The sequence below is a fragment of the Oncorhynchus clarkii genome, chromosome 18 (assembly GCF_045791955.1).
Source record: "Oncorhynchus clarkii lewisi isolate Uvic-CL-2024 chromosome 18, UVic_Ocla_1.0, whole genome shotgun sequence".
Classification (NCBI taxonomy): domain Eukaryota; kingdom Metazoa; phylum Chordata; class Actinopteri; order Salmoniformes; family Salmonidae; genus Oncorhynchus; species Oncorhynchus clarkii.
In genome coordinates this window covers 19,272,983-19,295,252 of record NC_092164.1, presented here as the reverse complement: position 1 = coordinate 19,295,252, position 22,270 = coordinate 19,272,983, and the positions used below count along the sequence as shown (strand labels likewise).

Sequence of the window (22,270 nt, the reverse complement as noted above, 5' to 3'; positions counted from 1 at the left end):
AGTATGGCTGGTGGCATTGTCATGCTGGAGGGTCATGTCAGGATGAGCCTGCAGGAAGGGTACCACATGAGGGAGGAGGAAGTCTTCCCTGTAACGCACAGCGTTGAGATTGCCTGCAATGACAACAAGATCAGTCCGATGATGCTGTGGCACACCGCCCCAGACCATGACGGACCCTCCACTTCCAAATCGATCCCGCTCCAGAGTACAGGCCTCGGTGTAACGATCATTCCGTCGACGATAAATGCGAATCCAACCATCACCCCTGGTGAGACAAAACCGTGACTCGTCACTGAAGAGCACTTTTTGCCAGTCCTGTCTGGTCCAGCGACGGTGGGTTTGTGCCAATAGGCGACGTTGTTGCCGGTGATGTCTGGTGAGGACCTGCCTTACAACAGGCCTACAAGCCCTCAGTCCAGCCTCTCTCAGCCTATTGCGGACAGTCTGAGCACTGATGAAGGGATTGTTTATTCCTGGTGTAACTCGGGCAGTTGTTGTTGCCATCCTGTACATGTCCCGCATGTGTGATGTTCGACTGTACCAATCCTGTGCAGGTGTTGTTACATGTGGTCTGCTACTGCGAGGACGTCCTGTCTCCCTGTAGCACTGTCTTAGGCGTCTCACAGAACGGACATTGCAATTTATTGCCATGGCCACATCTGCAGTACTCATGCCTAAGGCATGTTCACGCAGATGAGCAGGGACCCTGGGCATCTTTCTTTTGGAGTTTTTCAGAGTCAGTAGAAAGGTCTCTTTAGTGTCCTACATTTTCATAACTGTGACCTTAATTGCCTCCCATCTGTAAGCTGTTAGTGTCTTAACGACCTTTCCACATGTGCATGTTCATTAATTGTTTATGGTTCATTGAACAAGTGTCAATGAACCACTGTCCGAAAGGTGAGCGCATACACGGCAGCCTCCCTCTCTGCCCTACGGAGGATGATTGAAGATGCATTTGAACAGAGCCATGAACCCCTCATATGAATCTAGCTCCTCCTCTCCTATCTCCCAGATGGCTGTGGCCCATTCCAATGGCCGCCCAGTCAGCAGAAATATCCATGGTAACCTTGGACCTCTCGGTGGTGGGGGCTCCCATCTGGTGCGTAAAGTAGAGGGAGCACTGAAGTAGGAAGCCACAGCATTTAGATGGGGTGCCGTCATATTTATCCAGTAGCGATAAACAGGCATCGCTGACCTGAGCGAGTTGCTGAATGGGCTGTTGTGCTGGCTCGCTGGGTCAACTGGTTGTAAAGTATCCTCCGCTAGTTGACGACAACGCTTCCAGGTATGTTCGAGACGTTACACACTGTGAAGAACCTCTTCCATAGCTGTCCCCAGTTGTGCCAGCTGGTCATGGTGTTGACGTAGAAGTTATCCCTGCTCGTCGACCGTATGGGAGATATTCTGTATTCCTGCTGCTTCCATTGTTGGAGTCAGTATTCTGTAACGGAGACACAGAGTCGAAAAGCAGCTGAAACGTTTAATAAAACAACAAACATGAACCGAGACAACATAACAGCAGCGTCTACGCATAAACACAGGAATAATACCAGCTGGGGAAAGAACCTAAGGGAGTGCCAGATATAGGGGAGTTAATAAGTGAGGTAATGGAGTCCAGGTGTGCCTCATGATGATGATGACATGATGACGTACAGGTGCGCGCAATGAGCGATGCCATGTGTGCGTAGTGATGGATCCCAGGACCGGTGATTAGTATACCGGTGACGTCAAATGCCGAAGGTGAGGAGCGGGAGTAGACGTGACACAAAGCCATGAAAACCAGTAGATAGTGATAGTGCTGACGTCATGCATGTATTACTATGAAAACTACCAAATGGCGTATGAAGCCGGAAGTATTTGAATTTGAAGCATGCCATATTGCTAAATGGGTCTGAATAGCACAAAGAAATTGCTAAGGATCATGGTGAAAGTGGCCTTAACCAGCAAAAGTTCAAGGTTGATGTAGTCATTTTCATCCTGCCTGAGATAGTCAACCGGGAGCTTCCACGTATCCTGCCTGACCGTGATTGGTCTGTGTCAGCACGTGACCCCTGTGTGACGACAAATGTAGCAGTCAGAATGGATCACCATTGGTCATAATAAACTAAACGGCCTTGAAATAAAATCAAAGCAAATGTATTTATAGCCCTTTTTACATCAGCAGATGTCACAAAGTGCATATTCAGAAACCCAGCCTGAATCCCCAAAGAGCAGGCAATGCGAATGTCTTATGGGCACAGAGGACTTTGGCAATGGCTGATGTAGTACCCTGTAGTACCCCGTTTGCTGTATCAAAATGTGGGGCACTGTCGTCACAGAAATGCTTTTAGTGGAGCGGTGCAGCTGCTCGGGGGCTACTTCCCCATCGGAGGAGCATGCCAGACCCGCTCTCTACTCCCGCCAACTCCAGGAATTGAAAATAAGAGTAGGGTTGCCATAGCGCTTTGGGGAACACTAGTAAACTTCATTCACCGGAAGTTATGCATGCTAGCTGACATTAGCCAGGAGGCTCTTTAGCCTAAACTCGACTAGCTTGCCTCTTTGACCGTGGCATGGTTCGTTTACAATAACCAAGCGACTTAACGCTATGTATACTAAACAAGAGAGCTCCCCCAGCAACTCCACCGTGGGGAGGCAGGAATAGCTAGTAGTAGCTAGCTCGCCTCGGCAAGTTAGCTAATCTGGCTAGCACGCTATGCAGCGCTTGTTTGCTAACCTGGTCTCGAAAGTGTACGTCGGACCGGATCACTGAGGTGGGAACCGGACCCTTCTGGGAAGAGAGGCAAGCGGTGCTTAACCCTGGCACACACAGGCGGCGGGATACCCACAGAACCTGGTCACCCTCTCTCTTCCGAGTAGCCTCCCGTAACCGGCGACAGTGCGCACAGGAGCCGGGAGACATTCTACCCAACCAACGACCCAAACCATCAGCCGAGGTACAGGCACCCGGGAGAGGAAGTCACTATCGGAAACACCAAGCCCCCTGAAGAATGCTACACGATTGCGAGAGAATCTGTGCCACGGATTAGTAGGGGAACAGTGCCAGCCATCCCCTAGTCTCGTACACGAACAGATTCAAGTGAGGGCAGCCTGAGCGCGCACCGAGCCGCGACATACAAGACAACTAACATGAGTATATTTTAATTAATTGGGGCATGGTAGCGAATCCAAGCCTAGCCTTCGTCGTTTCGGTCGCGTAATCCAGTTTATTTATTGCTATAGCCAGGCCAAGCAATTCGAAGAATAACTAATTGTTTGTGATTAAGGAAACGTATGAGAACCGTACAAACTTCAGCACATAACATCCTCTATCCTCTAACATCCTCCAGCACACAACACTCTCTACCACTACGGGACAGTTGAGATGGCACAACGTAAGACAGTCTCGTGTTCCAATTGTGTTGTTGCCAGGGTGCGACTCCCCATAGTGTGTTGTACCCAAGTTGACTGACTGAAAGGAACACGCATCAAGGAACACACACACATGTAATCACCTGCACTCTGCGTGCACACACATATGTAATCACCTGCACTCTGCGTGCACACACACATGTAATCACCTGCACTCTGCGTGCACACACATATGTAATCACCTGCACTCTGCGTGCACACACATGTAATCACCTGCACTTTGCGTGCACACATATGTAATCACCTGCACTCTGCGTGCACACACACACATGTAATCACCTGCACTCTGCGTGCACACACATGTAATCACCTGCACTCTGCGTGCACACACATATGTAATCACCTGCACTCTGCGTGCACACACATATGTAATCACCTGCACTCTGCGTGCACACACATATGTAATCACCTGCACTCTGCGTGCACACACATATGTAATCACCTGCACTCTGCGTGCACACACATGTAATCCCCTGCATTCTGCGTGCACACACATGTAATCACCTGCACTCTGCGTGCACACACATATGTAATCACCTGCACTCTGCGTGCACACACATATGTAATCACCTGCACTCTGCGTGCACACACATATGTAATCACCTGCACTCTGCGTGCACACACATATGTAATCACCTGCACTCTGCGTGCACACACATATGTAATCACCTGCACTCTGCGTGCACACACATGTAATCCCCTGCATTCTGCGTGCACACACATATGTAATCACCTGCACTCTGCGTGCACACACATATGTAATCACCTGCACTCTGCGTGCACACACATGTAATCCCCTGCATTCTGCGTGCACACACATGTAATCACCTGCACTCTGCGTGCACACACATATGTAATCACCTGCACTCTGCGTGCACACACATATGTAATCACCTGCACTCTGCGTGCACACACATATGTAATCACCTGCACTCTGCGTGCACACACATATGTAATCACCTGCACTCTGCGTGCACACACATATGTAATCACCTGCACTCTGCGTGCACACACATGTAATCCCCTGCATTCTGCGTGCACACACATGTAATCCCCTGCATTCTGCGTGCACACACATGTAATCACCTGCACTCTGCGTGCACACACATATGTAATCACCTGCACTCTGCGTGCACACACACATGTAATCACCTGCACTCTGCGTGCACACACATATGTAATTACCTGCACTCTGCGTGCACACACACATGTAATCCCCTGCATTCTGCGTGCACACACACATGTAATCCCCTGCACTGTGCGTGCACACACATGTAATCCCCTGCACTGTGCGTGCACACACACAGGGCTCATAGAGGGATGCTTTAGACATAATACACAGATGTTGCAGTGGCAGCCCTGTCCCCCCCCCTTCCCATCCCCACTCCACATACAGTACAGGACATCTTGCTGTCGTACTGTGTTCAACATTGTTGCATCTTGCCTAGCCATCTTGTTTCAAGAGGACCACAATGGAAATAAGTCCCAGATGTTATTGTGTGTTATCCTCCATGATTTTACTCATGTGCAAGTATGGCTTCTCAAGTTTCATGTGTGCTTGTTTTGTAAATAATGTTGAATGAATAAACTCAACTAAAATTCAAACACAACTCCCCACAGTGACAGTATGTGGAGATGGTGGTGGTGGGAACTGGGTAAGGGTCACCGTGGCTATATCCAAGCATCATGTACCAACTTCCTACACTTCATTTCAGTCATGTATTCTCATTCCCATCCTCAGAATCCGTACACCCTGCAGTGGTTGCCATGACAACAGTGTCATCGTATACATGTATCTTATTAAGATAAATGTTTAATTCAGACAGTTGTCGCCTGATATATAGACATTGTGGATACTATGTGCAAAACAATAACACTTAAAACTGTGGATTACTGTCCACACAAATCACAATATCATTATAAATGCCTCCTTACTGATGGCCACACAACAGGACCTGAGGCTGCGAGCTTCTACCTCTGTGAACTGGTACCGGATGACATCATGCACCAGAACAGAACAGAACAGAACACAGGAGCAGACTACCCTGCAATGGCAGTGAGAGAATAGGTGTAGGGAGCCACCCCTTCCCTCCCTCCCTCACTCTCGCTAACCACCTCTCTTTCCCTCTCTCTCTCTCACTCGCTAACCACCTCTCTCTCTCTCTCTCTCTCTCTCTCTCTCTCTCTCTCTCTCTCTCTCTCACTCGCTAACCACCTCTCTCTCTCTCTCTCTCTCTCTCTCTCACTCGCTAACCACCTCTCTTTCTCTCTCTCTCTCGCTAACCACCACTCATTCTCTCTCTCTCTCTCTCTCTCTCCAAGAAGAACAGTAAGCTGTGCAGCAGGATATACACTGGGAACACAATGCTGCATAAGCTCCCTCCACACCAGATGCTACAGATAGTGTCCTTGTGCTGGATCCCATTCGTGAGTTTCCCCACCAAAAATGTAAAAGTACCAAAGGCGAGGAACTACTACCACCACACTTCAATAATGTATATTACCACTAACTGACCTGTGTCGTATCGCCTTGCAAACTCCAGGAATTCTCTAATGCATCCCCACAGTATTCACAACATAAAAGTCCACATCGACAGGGCTCCCAGAAGAACAGACCTTGCTGCTACCCTCTTACGCTATTGTTTAGCACCCAGGAGTCTGTCTAGCATTCACAATCTTTCTCTCTCTACCCCCTCTCTGCCTCTCCCTCTGGTGTTGCTTGCTGTCAGCTTTCTCAGCCAGCTTCTCTCTCCTCTCTAGCTCTCTCTCTCTTTTTCTCTCTCTTTCTATTTGTATATCTCTTTTGCTCACCCTCTGTTCCTCTGGCTCTCCCTCGCACTCTCTCCCTTTCCACACAAAGACTCGTTAGCTTGTGCTGGCTGAAGTGCTGAAGCCTGACTGAGGTAGAGGAGGAGGTCCTTGGAGATCACGTAAAGAGAGAGGATAGAATGAAAGAAGAAGAGGAGAGAGAGAGATGGGAGAGAGGGGGGGGGGTGTACTCAGACAATTGACAAAATAGCAAAAAGGGCAAGGAGACAGATCTGCAATACTAAATCTCCCTTTTATAATCCCAAACCCTGCACTGCCCCCTGTATAACAGACAGACACAACAACACTGTGTCACTTTACAGGCTCAGGTTGCCACAAATAGCATGGAGATGAGTGACAAAGCTTAGTGGGTAGCACCGATGCCAGCCCCTGTCCTGACCCTGTCCGCAGACACTCAGTCTCAATGATGAATACGGGCCAACTGTCAACTCAACTTAACTCACTGTCCTAAAATACCCTCCTGCATCTCCCCTCTTCCTCTCTCTCTACTTCCCCTTTCCTCTCTACTCCTCCTCCTCCATTCATGTTTGGATTCATTGGGTTTGATGGTGTGTGTGTCACACAGCAGAGAGGAGACCTGACTCACTCACTGCAGTGAGACTGGTTGAATTAGCGCTAGGCTAGCTAGCTAGCCTACATTCAGCCTCCAGGCAGCGAGGTTGAGAAAGGAAGCCCTCTCTAGATTCAAGAATGACGTCACAGAGAGAGTCAGTTAAATGGGATTTCTAAAAGTACGGACCCTAATGTCATCTGGCGCTGAAGAAGCCTATTGCCACAGACACGCACACACACGCACGCACGCACAGAAGCAGGCAATAAACAATGTCTCCTCTTCCTATCCATCCACCCACAGAAATGTGCTCTTTCTTTCAGTTTGAGTTTAAAATGATGCTGGACTGACAGAATTTAGAGAGTGAGAAAGAAGTGGACAGACAAAGACTAAGAGAAAAATCTAAAATTAGACTAGGCGCCATCGAACAAATCACGAAACGATGACTCCATGCCATTCATATGTCCTGCCATTATATTCCAAATAGACATGAGTCATGAGCAATACCAGGCAGAGAGCTGTATCTACCTTATTCAGAGAGCTGTATCTCCCTTAATCAGAGAGCTGTATCTCCCTTAATCAGAGAGCTGTATCTCCCTTATTCAGAGAGCTGTATCTCCCTTAATCAGAGAGCTGTATCTCCCTTAATCAGAGAGCTGTATCTCCCTTAATCAGAGAGCTGTATCTCCCTTATTCAGAGAGCTGTATCTCCCTTAATCAGAGAGCTGTATCTCCCTTAATCAGAGAGCTGTATCTCCCTTAATCAGAGAGCTGTATCTCCCTTATTCAGAGAGCTGTATCTCCCTTATTCAGAGAGCTGTATCTCCCTTAATCAGAGAGCTATATCTCCCTTATTCAGAGCGCTGTATCTCCCTTAATCAGAGAGCTGTATCTCCCTTAATCAGAGAGCTGTATCTCCCTTATTCAGAGAGCTGTATCTCCCTTATTCAGAGAGCTGTATCTCCCTTATTCAGAGCGCTGTATCTCCCTTATTCAGAGCGCTGTATCTCCCTTAATCAGAGAGCTGTATCTCCCTTAATCAGAGAGCTGTATCTCCCTTAATCAGATAGCTGTATCTCCCTTATTCAGAGAGCTGTATCTCCCTTATTTAGAGAGGTGTATCTCCCTTATTTAGAGAGCTATATCTCCCTTATTTAGAGAGCTGTATCTCCCTTATTTAGAGAGCTGTATCTCCCTTATTCAGAGCGCTGTATCTCCCTTATTTAGAGAGCGGTATCTCCCTTAAATCAGAGAGCTGTATCTCCCTTATTCAGAGAGCTGTTTCTCCCTTATTCAGAGAGCTGTATCTCCCTTATTCAGAGAGGTGTATCTCCCTTATTTAGAGAGGTGTATCTCCCTTATTTAGAGAGCTGTATCTCCCTTAATCAGAGAGCTGTATCTCCCTTATTCAAAGCGATGTATCTCCCTTATTCAGAGAGCTATATCTCCCTTAATCAGAGAGCTGTATCTCCATTATTCAGAGAGCTGTATCTCCCTTATTCAGAGAGCTGTATCTCCCTTATTCAGAGAGCTGTATCTCCCTTATTTAGAGAGCTGTATCTCCCTTATTCAGAGAGGTGTATCTCCCTTATTCAGAGAGCTGTATCTCCCTTAAATCAGAGAGCTGTATCTCCCTTATTCAGAGCACTGTATCTCTCTTATTCAGAGAGCTGTATCTCCCATATTCAGAGAGCTGTATCTCCCTTATTCAGAGAGCTGTATCTCCCTTATTTAGAGAGCTATATCTCCCTTATTTAGAGAGCTGTATCTCCCTTATTCAGAGAGCTGTATCTCCCTTATTCAGAGTGCTGTATCTCCCTTATTTAGAGAGCTATATCTCCCTTATTTAGAGAGCTATATCTCCCTTATTCAGAGAGCTGTATCTCCCTTATTCAGAGAGCTGTATCTCCCTTATTCAGAGAGCTGTATCTCCCTTATTCAGAGAGCTGTATCTCCCTTATTCAGAGAGCTGTATCTCCCTTATTCAGAGCGCTGTATCTCCCTTATTCAGAGTGATGTATCTCCCTTATTTAGAGAGCTATATCTCCCTTATTTAGAGAGCTATATCTCCCTTATTCAGAGAGCTGTATCTCCCTTATTCAGAGAGCTGTATCTCCCTTATTCAGAGAGCTGTATCTCCCTTATTCAGAGAGGTGTATCTCCCTTATTTAGAGAGGTGTATCTCCCTTATTTAGAGAGCTGTATCTCCCTTAATCAGAGAGCTGTATCTCCCTTATTCAGAGCGCTGTATCTCCCTTATTCAGAGCGCTGTATCTCCCTTATTCAGAGAGCTGTATCTCCCTTATTTAGAGAGCTGTATCTCCCTTATTTAGAGAGCTGTATCTCCCTTATTTAGAGAGCTGTATCTCACTTATTCAGAGCGCTGTATCTCCCTTATTCAGAGTGCTGTATCTCCCTTATTCAGAGTGCTGTATCTCCCTTATTTAGAGAGCTATATCTCCCTTATTTAGAGAGCTATATCTCCCTTATTCAGAGAGCTGTATCTCCCTTATTCAGAGAGCTGTATCTCCCTTATTCAGAGAGCTGTATCACCCTTATTCAGAGAGCTGTATCTCCCTTATTCAGAGAGCTGTTTCTCCCTTATTCAGAGCGCTGTATATCCCTTATTCAGAGTGATGTATCTCCCTTATTTAGAGAGCTATATCTCCCTTATTTAGAGAGCTATATCTCCCTTATTCAGAGAGCTGTATCTCCCTTATTCAGAGAGCTGTATCTCCCTTATTCAGAGAGCTGTATCTCCCTTATTCAGAGAGGTGTATCTCCCTTATTTAGAGAGGTGTATCTCCCTTATTTAGAGAGCTATATCTCCCTTAATCAGAGAGCTGTATCTCCCTTATTCAGAGCGCTGTATCTCCCTTATTCAGAGCGCTGTATCTCCCTTATTCAGAGAGCTGTATCTCCCTTATTTAGAGAGCTGTATCTCCCTTATTTAGAGAGCTGTATCTCCCTTATTTAGAGAGCTGTATCTCACTTATTCAGAGCGCTGTATCTCCCTTATTCAGAGCGCTGTATCTCCCTTATTTAGAGAGCTGTATCTCCCTTATTTAGAGAGCTGTATCTCCCTTATTTAGAGAGCTGTATCTCACTTATTCAGAGCGCTGTATCTCCCTTATTCAGAGCGCTGTATCTCCATTATTCAGAGCGCTGTATCTCCCTTATTCAGAGTGCTGTATCTCCCTTATTTAGAGAGCTGTATCTCCCTTATTCAGAGCGCTGTATCTCCCTTATTCAGAGCGCTGTATCTCCCTTATTCAGAGAGCTGTATCTCCCTTATTCAGAGAGCTGTATCTCCCTTAATCAGAGAGCTATATCTCCCTTATTCAGAGCGCTGTATCTCCCTTAATCAGAGAGCTGTATCTCCCTTAATCAGAGAGCTGTATCTCCCTTATTCAGAGAGCTGTATCTCCCTTATTCAGAGAGCTGTATCTCCCTTATTCAGAGCGCTGTATCTCCCTTATTCAGAGCGCTGTATCTCCCTTAATCAGAGAGCTGCATCTCCCTTAATCAGAGAGCTGTATCTCCCTTAATCAGATAGCTGTATCTCCCTTATTCAGAGAGCTGTATCTCCCTTATTTAGAGAGGTGTATCTCCCTTATTTAGAGAGCTATATCTCCCTTATTTAGAGAGCTGTATCTCCCTTATTTAGAGAGCTGTATCTCCCTTATTCAGAGCGCTGTATCTCCCTTATTTAGAGAGCTGTATCTCCCTTAAATCAGAGAGCTGTATCTCCCTTATTCAGAGAGCTGTTTCTCCCTTATTCAGAGAGCTGTATCTCCCTTATTCAGAGAGGTGTATCTCCCTTATTTAGAGAGGTGTATCTCCCTTATTTAGAGAGCTGTATCTCCCTTAATCAGAGAGCTGTATCTCCCTTATTCAAAGCGATGTATCTCCCTTATTCAGAGAGCTATATCTCCCTTAATCAGAGAGCTGTATCTCCCTTATTCAGAGAGCTGTATCTCCCTTATTCAGAGAGCTGTATCTCCCTTATTCAGAGAGCTGTATCTCCCTTATTTAGAGAGCTGTATCTCCCTTATTCAGAGAGGTGTATCTCCCTTATTCAGAGAGCTGTATCTCCCTTAAATCAGAGAGCTGTATCTCCCTTATTCAGAGCACTGTATCTCTCTTATTCAGAGAGCTGTATCTCCCATATTCAGAGAGCTGTATCTCCCTTATTCAGAGAGCTGTATCTCCCTTATTCAGAGAGCTGTATCTCCCTTATTTAGAGAGCTATATCTCCCTTATTTAGAGAGCTGTATCTCCCTTATTCAGAGAGCTGTATCTCCCTTATTCAGAGTGCTGTATCTCCCTTATTCAGAGTGCTGTATCTCCCTTATTTAGAGAGCTATATCTCCCTTATTTAGAGAGCTATATCTCCCTTATTCAGAGAGCTGTATCTCCCTTATTCAGAGAGCTGTATCTCCCTTATTCAGAGAGCTGTATCTCCCTTATTCAGAGAGCTGTATCTCCCTTATTCAGAGAGCTGTATCTCCCTTATTCAGAGCGCCGTATCTCCCTTATTCAGAGTGATGTATCTCCCTTATTTAGAGAGCTATATCTCCCTTATTTAGAGAGCTATATCTCCCTTATTCAGAGAGCTGTATCTCCCTTATTCAGAGAGCTGTATCTCCCTTATTCAGAGAGCTGTATCTCCCTTATTCAGAGAGGTGTATCTCCCTTATTTAGAGAGGTGTATCTCCCTTATTCAGAGAGCTGTATCTCCCTTATTCAGAGAGGTGTATCTCCCTTATTTAGAGAGGTGTATCTCCCTTATTTAGAGAGCTGTATCTCCCTTAATCAGAGAGCTGTATCTCCCTTATTCAAAGCGATGTATCTCCCTTATTCAGAGAGCTATATCTCCCTTAATCAGAGAGCTGTATCTCCCTTATTCAGAGAGCTGTATCTCCCTTATTCAGAGAGCTGTATCTCCCTTATTCAGAGAGCTGTATCTCCCTTATTTAGAGAGCTGTATCTCCCTTATTCAGAGAGGTGTATCTCCCTTATTCAGAGAGCTGTATCTCCCTTAAATCAGAGAGCTGTATCTCCCTTATTCAGAGCACTGTATCTCTCTTATTCAGAGAGCTGTATCTCCCATATTCAGAGAGCTGTATCTCCCTTATTCAGAGAGCTGTATCTCCCTTATTCAGAGAGCTGTATCTCCCTTATTTAGAGAGCTATATCTCCCTTATTTAGAGAGCTGTATCTCCCTTATTCAGAGAGCTGTATCTCCCTTATTCAGAGTGCTGTATCTCCCTTATTCAGAGTGCTGTATCTCCCTTATTTAGAGAGCTATATCTCCCTTATTTAGAGAGCTATATCTCCCTTATTCAGAGAGCTGTATCTCCCTTATTCAGAGAGCTGTATCTCCCTTATTCAGAGAGCTGTATCTCCCTTATTCAGAGAGCTGTATCTCCCTTATTCAGAGAGCTGTATCTCCCTTATTCAGAGCGCTGTATCTCCCTTATTCAGAGTGATGTATCTCCCTTATTTAGAGAGCTATATCTCCCTTATTTAGAGAGCTATATCTCCCTTATTCAGAGAGCTGTATCTCCCTTATTCAGAGAGCTGTATCTCCCTTATTCAGAGAGCTGTATCTCCCTTATTCAGAGAGGTGTATCTCCCTTATTTAGAGAGGTGTATCTCCCTTATTTAGAGAGCTGTATCTCCCTTAATCAGAGAGCTGTATCTCCCTTATTCAGAGCGCTGTATCTCCCTTATTCAGAGCGCTGTATCTCCCTTATTCAGAGAGCTGTATCTCCCTTATTTAGAGAGCTGTATCTCCCTTATTTAGAGAGCTGTATCTCCCTTATTTAGAGAGCTGTATCTCACTTATTCAGAGCGCTGTATCTCCCTTATTCAGAGCGCTGTATCTCCCTTATTTAGAGAGCTGTATCTCCCTTATTTAGAGAGCTGTATCTCCCTTATTTAGAGAGCTGTATCTCACTTATTCAGAGCGCTGTATCTCCCTTATTCAGAGCGCTGTATCTCCATTATTCAGAGCGCTGTATCTCCCTTATTCAGAGTGCTGTATCTCCCTTATTTAGAGAGCTGTATCTCCCTTATTCAGAGCGCTGTATCTCCCTTATTCAGAGCGCTGTATCTCCCTTATTCAGAGGGCTGTATCTCCCTTATTTAGAGAGGTGTATCTCCCTTATTCAGAGACGTGTATCTCCCTTATTCAGAGAGCTGTATCTCCCTTATTCAGAGAGCTGAATCTCCCTTATTCAGAGCGCTGTATTTCCCTTATTCAGAGAGCTGTATCTCCCTTATTTAGAGAGCTGTATCTCCCTTATTTAGAGAGCTGTATCTCCCTTATTCAGAGAGGTGTATCTCCCTTATTCAGAGAGCTGTATCTCCCTTAAATCAGAGAGCTGTATCTCCCTTATTCAGAGCGCTGTATCTCCCTTATTCAGAGAGCTGTATCTCCATTATTCAGAGAGCTGTATCTCCCTTATTCAGAGAGCTGTATCTCCCTTATTCAAAGAGATGTTTCTCCCTTATTTAGAGAGCTATATCGCCCTTATTTAGAGAGCTATATCTCCCTTATTCAGAGAGCTGTATCTCCCTTATTCAGAGAGCTGTATCTCCCTTATTCAGAGCGCTGTATCTCCCTTATTCAGAGGGCTGTATCTCCCTTATTTAGAGAGGTGTGTCTCCCTTATTTAGAGAGCTATATCTCCCTTATTCAGAGAGCTGTATCTCCCTTATTTAGAGAGCTGTATCTCCCTTATTCAGAGAGCTGTATCTCCCTTATTCAGAGAGGTGTATCTCCCTTATTTAGAGACCTGTATCTCCCTTATTCAGAGAGGTGTATCTCCCTTATTCAGAGAGCTGTATCTCCCTTAAATCAGAGAGCTGTATCTCCCTTATTTAGAGAGCTATATCGCCCTTATTTAGAGAGCTATATCTCCATTATTCAGAGAGCTGTATCTCCCTTATTCAGAGAGCTGTATCTCCCTTATTCAGAGCATTGTATCTCCCTTATTCAGAGGGCTGTATCTCCCTTATTTAGAGAGGTGTATCTCCCTTATTTAGAGAGCTATATCTCCCTTATTCAGAGAGCTGTATCTCCCTTATTTAGAGAGCTGTATCTCCCTTATTCAGAGAGGTGTATCTCCCTTATTCAGAGAGCTGTATCTCCCTTATTCAGTGCGCTGAATCTCCCTTATTTAGAGAGCTGTATCTCCCTTATTCAGAGAGCTGTATGTCCCTTATTCAGAGAGCTGTATCTCCCTTATTCAGAGAGCTGTATCTCCCTTAAATCAGAGAGCTGTATCTCCCTTATTTAGAGAGCTATATCGCCCTTATTTAGAGAGCTATATCTCCATTATTCAGAGAGCTGTATCTCCCTTATTCAGAGAGCTGTATCTCCCTTATTCAGAGCATTGTATCTCCCTTATTCAGAGGGCTGTATCTCCCTTATTTAGAGAGGTGTATCTCCCTTATTTAGAGAGCTATATCTCCCTTATTCAGAGAGCTGTATCTCCCTTATTTAGAGAGCTGTATCTCCCTTATTCAGAGAGGTGTATCTCCCTTATTTAGAGAGCTGTATCTCCCTTATTCAGTGCGCTGAATCTCCCTTATTTAGAGAGCTGTATCTCCCTTATTCAGAGAGCTGTATGTCCCTTATTCAGAGAGCTGTATCTCCCTTATTCAGAGAGCTGTATCTCCCTTAAATCAGAGAGCTCTTCAGAGTCACTATGGTCTTGTAATGTTGCCATGGGTGAAAATAACAAGAGAAACATCTGCTCTAAGATGGAAGGTGACAGAAAGGTGTTACAACATCAGTACCTCTAGGACTATTCTGTGTGTGTGTGTGTGTGTGTGTGTGTGTGTGTATTAGAGGTCGACCGATTATGATTTTTCAACGCCGATACCGATACCGATTATTGGAGGACCTTAAAAGCCTATACCAATTAATCGGCCAATTTTTATTTATTTATTTGTAATAATGACAATTACAACAATACTGAATGAACACTTATTTTAACTTAATATAATACATCAATAAAATCAATTTAGCCTCAAGTAAATAATTAAACATGTTCAATTTGGTTTGAATAATGCAAAAACAAAGTGTTGGAGAAGAAAGTAAAAGTGCAATATGTGCTATGTAAGAAAGCTAACGTTTCAGTTCCTTGCTCAGAACATGAGAACATATGAAAGCTGGTGGTTCCTTTTAACATGAGTCTTCAATATTCCCAGGTAAGAAGTTTTAGGTTGTAGTTATAGGACTATTTCCCTCTATACCATTTGTATTTCATTAACCTTTGACTATTGGATGTTCTTATAGGCACTTTAGTATTGCCAGTGTAACAGTATAGCTTCCGTCCCTCTCCTCGCACCTCCCTGGGCTCGAACCAGCAACTCAACGACAACAGCCACCATCGAAGCAGCATTACCCATGCAGAGCAAGGGAAACAACCACTGCAAGGTTCAGAGCGAGTGACGTTTGAAACGCTATTAGCGCGGGCTAACTAGCTAGCCATTTCACTTCGGTTACACCAGCCTCATCTCGGGAGTTGATAGGCTTGAAGTCATAAACAGCGCAATGCTTGACGGACTACGAAGAGCTGCTGGCAAAACCCACGAAAGTGCTGTTTGAATGAATGTTTACGCGCCTGCTTCTGCCTACCACCACTCAGTCAGATACTTAGATACTTGTATGCTTGTATGCTCAGTCAGATTATATGCAACGCAGGACACGCTAGATAATATCTAGTAATATCGTCAACCACGTGTAGTTAACTAGTGATTACGATTGATTGTTTTTTATAAGATAAGTTTAATGCTAGCTATCAACTTACCTTGGCTTACTGCATTCGCGTAACAGGCAGTCTCCTTGTGGAGTGCAACGAGAGAGAGGCAGGTCATTATTGCGTTGGACTAGTTAACTGTAAGGCTGCAAGATTGGATCCCCCGAGCTGACAAGGTGAAAATCTGTTGTTCTGCCCCTGAACAAGGCAGTTAACCCACCGTTCCTAGACCATCATTGAAAATAAGAATGTGTTCTTAACTGACTTGCCTAGTTAAATAAAGGTATAAAAAAATATATACATGTTTTTTTTAACCTCTCTGAACCACCCATACCGGATCCGGGATAATTGTCATCAGCAACGCTGAATAGCATAGCGCCACAGTCAAATAATATTACTAGAAAATATTCATTTTCATGAAATCACAAGTGCAATATTGCAAAACAGAGCTTAGCCTTTTGTTAATCCACCTGTCGTCTCAGATTTTGAAATTATGCTTTAAAGCGAAAGCAATACAAGCGTTTGTGTAAATTTATCAATCGCTCGACAAAACAATATGTACACTTAGCATCAGGTAACTTGGTCACGAAAATCAAAAAGCAATCAAATGAATCGTTTACCTTTGATGATCTTCGGATGTTTTCACTCACGAGACTCCCAGTTAGACAGCAAATGTTCTTTTTTTTCCATAAAGATATTTTTTATATCCAAATACCTCCGTTAGTTTGGTGCGTTATGCCCAGGAATGCACCGGAAAGAGCGGTCACGACAACGCAGACAAAAATTCCAAATTATATCCATAATGTCCACAGAAACACGTCAGACGTTTTTTTATAATCAATCTTCAGGGTGTTTTTTAAATATCTATTTGATAATATAATCAACCGGGACAGTTGGCTTTTCTCTAGGACCGGGAGTAACAATGGCCGCCTTTCTCTTTTGCACACAACTCACTCTGAGAGCCCCCACCTATCCACTTACGCAATGTGGTCGTTCACGCTCATTCATGAGCTATTTGCAAAGTTGATCTACGGACACTTGTCTCATGAGCTAACACGTCACTGGAAATCAATTCAGTCTCTAAAACGTTAAGCAAATGCTCTCTAATGAGAGGTATAACATGTATTTATTTCCCACTGACTGAATAAACAGTAGCCTTTACCACTGCACAAAATATGACCTAGCTGTTGGAAGCACGATAAGAGGAGATAGTGGAGACGTCCAATTACTACTGTATGTGTCCTAGAGCGAGTTAGTGAGCCCTTTTCCGTTGCTCTCTTCGCCCTCTCTTCTCCTAGTGACTGGTGAAACTAATTGTGCTGCATTTAAAAATCGGCCACTGATTTCTCTCCCAGCCACTGCTCTCTCTTTCTCACCCCCACTCCCGCTTTCTGTCTATTTCTCTCCCTCTTTCTCATTTCAACTTCTCTCTCCCTTTCCCTCTCTTTCTATCTCTCTCTCTCTCTCTCTCTCTGTCTCTGTTTCTCTCTTTCTACATCTGTTTCTCTCTCCCTCTATCTGATTCTCTCTCTATATCTGTTTCTCTTTATATCTGTTTCTCTCTATATATTTGTTTCTCTCTCTATTTTGTTTCTCTATCCCTCTATCTGTTTCTCTGTATATCTGTTTCTCTCTCTATTTCTGTTTCTCTCTATATACACTGCTCAAAAAAATAAAGGGAACACTTAAACAACACAATGTAACTCCAAGTCAATCACACTTCTGTGAAATCAAACTGTCCACTTAGGAAGCAACACTGATTGACAATAAATTTCACATGCTGTTGTGCAAATGGAATAGACAACAGGTGGAAATTATAGGCATTTAGCAAGACACCCCCAATAAAGGAGTGGTTTTGCAGGTGGGGACCACAGACCACTTCTCAGTTCCTATGCTTCCTGGCTGATGTTTTGGTCACTTTTGAATGCTGGCGGTGCTTTCACTCTAGTGGTAGCATGAGACGGAGTCTACAACCCACACAAGTGGCTCAGGTAGTGCAGCTCATCCAGGATGGCACATCAATGCGAGATGTGGCAAGAAGGTTTGCTGTGTCTGTCAGCGTAGTGTCCAGAGCATGGAGGCGCTACCAGGAGACAGGCCAGTACATCAGGAGACGTGGAGGAGGCCGTAGGAGGGCAACAACCCAGCAGCAGGACCGCTACCTCCGCCTTTGTGCAAGGAGGAGCAGGAGGAGCACTGCCAGAGCCCTGCAAAATGACCTCCAGCAGGCCACATATGTGCATGTGTCTGCTCAAACGGTCAGAAACAGACTCCATGAGGGTGGTATGAGGGTCCGACGTCCACAGGTGGGGGTTATGCTTACAGCCCAACACCGTGCAGGACGTTTGGCATTTGCCAGAGAACACCAAGATTGGCAAATTCGCCACTGGCGCCCTGTGCTCTTCACAGATGAAAGCAGGTTCACACTGAGCACATGTGACAGACGTGACAGTCTGGAGACGCCATGGAGAATGTTCTGCTGCCTGCAACATCCTCCAGCATGACCGGTTTGGCGGTGGGTCAGTCATGGTGTGGGGTGGCATTCCATGTGCTTGCCATTAGGCACTGAGATGAGATCCTCAGAGCCCTTGTGAGACCATATGCTGGTGTGGTTGGCCCTGGGTTCCTCCTACTGCAAGACAATGCTAGACCTCATGTGGCTGGAGTGTGTCAGCAGTTCCTGCAAGAGGAAGGCATTGATGCTATGGGCTGGCCCGCCCCTTCCCCAGACCTGAATCCAATTGAGCACATCTGGGACATCATGTCTCGCTCCATCCACCAACGCCACGTTGCACCACAGACTGTCCAGGAGTTGGCGGATGCTTTAGTCCAGGTCTGGGAGGAGATCCCTCAGGAGACCATCCGCCACCTCATCAGGAGCATGCCCAGGCGTTGTAGGGAGGTCATACAGGCACTTGGAGGCCACACACACTACTGAGCCTCATTGTGACTTGTTTTAAGGACATTACATCAAAGTTGGATCAGCCTGTAGTGTGGTTTTCCACTTTAATTTTGAGTGTGACTCCAAATCCAGACCTCCATGGGTTGATAAATTTGATATCCATTGATAATTTTTGTGTGATTTTGTTGTCAGCACATTCAAAGAAAAAATTATTTAATAAGAATATTTAATTCATTCAGATCTAGGATGTGTTATTTTAGTGTTCCCTTTATTTTTTTGAGCAGTGTATATCTGATTCTCTCTGTATATCTGTTTCTCTCTGTATATCTGTTTCTCTATATATCTGTTTCTCTCTCTGTTTCTCTCTATATACATGTTCTCTCTCTGTTTCTCTCTCAATCAACACCCACCTCTCTCTCTCTGTTTCTCTCTCAATCAACATCCACATCTCTCTCTCTGTTTCTCTCTCAATCAACATCCACCTCTCTCTCTCTCTGTTTCTCTCTCAATCAACATCCACATCTCTCTCTCTCTCAGTTTCTCTCTCAATCAACATCCACCTCTCTCTCTCTGTTTCTCTCTCAATCAACATCCACATCTCTCTCTCTGTTTCTCTCTCAATCAACATCCACATCTATCTCTCTGTTTCTCTCTCAATCAACATCCACCTCTCTCTCTCTGTTTCTCTCTCAATCAACATCCACATCTCTCTCTCTGTTTCTCTCTGTCTGTTTCTCTCTCTCTATATATATATATATATATTCTCTCTCTCTCATATATATATATATATATATATATATATAAAAATATGTCTGTTTCTCTCTCTATATATATATATATATATATGTTCCCTATCTATCTATTTCTCTGTCAACATTCCTCTCTCTCTTTCTGTGTTTCTCTCTCTCTCTTTCTCTCTCTCAACATCCCCCTCTATCTCTCTCTCTTTCGCTCCCTCTTTATCCATATCTATTTCTTGCTCTCTCCCTTGCTCTTTCTCTCTCTCATATCCTCTCTCTCCAATCAAACGTGGAGCAAGGAGATGCAGAGTAATTATCTAGATGAAAGTGGAAGGTGAGCGGTGCTGTGTATCTCCTGTCTGCATTCTGTTTTCAAGTTTATTTCATGGAAAGTCCCCAGACAGAAGCCTTAAAGAGGTGTGAGCATGGTTGGCTATGATTGGAGAAGAAGTTTACTAAACCTGCAAATAAAACACATGGTTTGCTAGGTCATAATATATATGTTTTTTATAATACTAAATAATCCCAAATAATGACCATCTCTTACAAGTAATGAACATGTGAAATGAATGAATCACACTTTCAGCGGACCTCAGCACCCTGGTTAATTCCTAGATGTTACCTTTTGTAAGCGGCTTGTCCTCTCCTAGGGGGTGAACAGCAATATGCTGCTGGAGACTGAGTGAACATTCCAATCAGCTGCCATGGCAACCAGCCATGAAGAGGAGGGGGAGTGAGGAGAGGGGGGTGGAGGCGAGGGGAGAGCACTATGCTGAAGCATGAGTTGGACAGGGAAGTATACCACATCTCACAAAGAACTGTTATGTATGCTAGCCAGGAGAGGAGAGGACTATAGATACAGTATACAGTGTGGCTGCACACAATTAGGGATGCACCGATATGACATTTTTGGCCGATACAGATATCCAATATTTTCCTTGCCAAAGAAACAAATACCGACACCGAGAACCGATATGTAACATTTTAGCAGACTTTTAAGCATTCTAGTACAGTTAAATAGTTGAAACAAAGTGACTTAAATGCTTTGAAAGAAATCTTGGTTCAAATTAAAATGCAGTTAATCATTTTAGGTTTAACTGCTTGAAAAAAATGACTGTCTCAATCAAGGCGGTCATAAACTGTTATAAATGGCACAACTTAAACTCTTCAAATGTGCTGAACTGACTCGACTAGTAAAATGAGAGCAAATTTACAACACAACACATTCTACATGTAAACTACAGTATAGACTATCTTTTATTACTATGCATTATGAAGCATTCATTGGAAGTGTAACTAGGATACTATTTTTAACAGACAATGATGCAACCTCTCTCTCTCTCTCTCTCTCCCCCTCGCTATGAAATTGTAACAATTTATCCTTCACCTTAATAATATACAGTCAAAGCCTGATGAAAACATGGCATGACCTCTAGTAATATAGTTTACGCATTGGGAATTGCTTGATGATGGATTTGATAGACAGATGTTGACAGCCGGAGAATCAGGGTGACCTTTACAGAGTGTGTGTGTGTATGTGTGTGTGTGTGTATGTGTGTGTGTGTGTGTACCGGACAAGCACTCCCTCAAAGCTGGCCAACACACGCAGTCTGGAGATGCATAAACAAATGCCTGTTTTTGTCTTTGTGTGTATGTGTCTGTCTTGGCATTGTATTGTGTAATAACACCCCATACTTCTCCAGCTCTATTTTCTCTCCCCTGCTATCTCCTGCAGAGATAATAACCATGGGGTGGTGGACAAAGAGAGGCTCTACCCAGATATATCAAGTATCATTCAGCCTGCACGGGCACTTAGCTGCCCCACTCACTACATGATGACTTCTCCCATCAGGAACCTTTTAGGAAACGCCACAGACATAACAGGGCTGCTAGTTGGACAGACCTTATACGGAATTTATGTTTAAAATCAGTCTATACAAACTGAAATAACAATGATTGGACAAGTTAAAGCCAACCTACCTTAGATGCTGAGAGATCAAGTTAGGTTGTTGGCATGAGAAGTTGCTGGCCTGTAAGGAAATGTGCACAGGTGAGGACTGATGAGCTAATGTATTCTTATTTGACATTGGCTGAAATATAGCGAGACACAATTCACTGATAGCGTGGATTGGGTTCTCATAGAAACTACTCATGCAGTGAGACAAAGCTTATAGTGAGAGTTTGGCTCGGGGAAGTGGAAAGCAGGTGTTGCTGCCCCCCACCCCACCCCCTCCTCCCTCTCTTTCTCCCCCTTCTCTTCTGGTGATGAATAATTGGTTCCCAGGGGACTCAGGAGTGGGGCACTACACACACAGATGCCCTTTCTCAACAGACTGACTGGGGCTGTAGCCTCCTCTCTGCAGCACTGAAGTGTGTGTGTGTGTGTGTGTTTACAAAAGCATAGATTGTTTTATGACAAGACATGCAAATACAGTTTAATCAATCTGTTACAACGAGAATAAGTTCAACAGAAAAGGTTAAACTATGATGTCATTAATTATACATGTTTTGGGGGTACTAGCATATAAACTACAGCTTATATAAAACCAATGTCAAATCGTTCTAATAAATAAAACACCGTGGTGAAACCTATTGAGTGAAAACGTAATGTAGTTATAGTTATGCCTGTGACAAAGTAAGAAAACCTGAAGGCTATGAGGCCTCTATCACAAACCACTTATCCTACAACAAAATGTACAATTCTATTCTATAACACTGTATATTTGCATAATATGTGCATTGTTAGTGTAACGTCTCTCAAATCATGCACTCACTCAGCTTGTTTAAGGTTCAGACAGTGAAAAAGCACAGTAATGCGCGCAGGGTATCGCGGTATACAGTGCAATATAGGATTTGAAAAGGCTAGCGGGAAAGACCAATACAGAGGTATCAAAAACAGTGACTTACCAATCATGTTGTCAAACCATCACGAAAAAACGGGCAACTGTATAAGATGACGTCCCGTATTGGCTAAAATAAACGAATGAGTAGCCTAAATGACAACTGTTAAATGAAAGGCTAATTATCAATGCAGCTGAAACGATATTTGCGCACCATTCACACA

The 22,270-nt window shown here is 44.1% G+C and overlaps 1 protein-coding gene across 1 annotated transcript in view; it reads right to left on the bottom strand.

The window, feature by feature from the left end:
* LOC139373166 (cysteine/serine-rich nuclear protein 3-like) overlaps window positions 1-21,238 on the bottom strand; it is a 32,817-nt gene extending 11,579 nt beyond the window's left edge. The window contains exon 1 of the mRNA XM_071113326.1: window positions 21,187-21,238. The gene's annotated coding sequence lies outside the window, so the exon portion shown is untranslated. The remainder of the gene's footprint in view (window positions 1-21,186) is intronic.
* Window positions 21,239-22,270: the final 1,032 nt, after the last annotated feature.